Genomic DNA, 742 nt, shown 5'->3' on the forward strand with positions numbered 1-742 from the left:
GGCGCCCTGGTGGTGTGCGGTGGGCAGGAGGCGGGTGGCGTCTGGGGCTCCGTGCTTCCCGCCCCGAGGATACTTTCTCCCTAGCTTGTCGTGCCGTCCGGTTCTGCCCCGTCCTTAGATCTCAGCTCTGAGCTGCCCTCACAGCCCTGCACATCTTTTCTGGCCACACCGGTGGCCCGCGGGGTTCTGGCTGCTTCTGTCTTGCGCTATTGGCCTCCCTGACTGGCCGCGGGTGTGGGGCGCCGTGGGCGGGGTCCCCGGGACGAGGCTGCCCGGCCTCCGCGGTTGGTTCGGCGCCCGCGGGGCTGCAGCTCCCGGCTCGCACTCCATCATCGACGGATGACAGCAGGAACGGTGGGAGTTCATTACAGGGACCATGAATTGTTGGAGGTAATTTAGATTACAATTTAAAGTTTAATTTAAAAATCTATCAACAAATGTGAAAGTACTGGAGGAACATTTTAAAATGCACTTTAATCTCACCAGCACAAATAGCTTCTCGGGGCTCTAAACATCATCACCTGGAAAAACAGTAAAACTTTACTGCATCTTTAATTAAATTACAAACACAAAGGATAATTAACTTTTTTATTTTTATTTTATTCGTGCCATTGTTTCTCCTCCGAGTCAATATCTTCCGGCTGCAGGAGCGGCTGTTATGAGGAAGTTTACGGCGAGGCCTGATGGGTGGATGCCCCGGGGCGGATGCTCGGCCCATGCGCCCTCCTTGCGGGCCCCGCAG

At 55.1% G+C, this 742-nt stretch overlaps 1 long non-coding RNA gene across 1 annotated transcript in view; it reads left to right on the forward strand.

Annotated features, from left to right (window-relative positions):
• The first annotated feature begins 294 nt into the window (after nt 1-294).
• Nucleotides 295-742, forward strand: part of LOC105532663 — a 6212-nt gene continuing 5764 nt past the window's right edge. Inside the window, exon 1 of the long non-coding RNA XR_001005026.1 lies at nt 295-390. This is a non-coding gene — a long non-coding RNA (uncharacterized LOC105532663). The remainder of the gene's footprint in view (nt 391-742) is intronic.

The sequence above is a fragment of the Mandrillus leucophaeus genome, unplaced genomic scaffold, assembly GCF_000951045.1.
Source record: "Mandrillus leucophaeus isolate KB7577 unplaced genomic scaffold, Mleu.le_1.0 Scaffold98, whole genome shotgun sequence".
NCBI classification, from domain to species: domain Eukaryota; kingdom Metazoa; phylum Chordata; class Mammalia; order Primates; family Cercopithecidae; genus Mandrillus; species Mandrillus leucophaeus.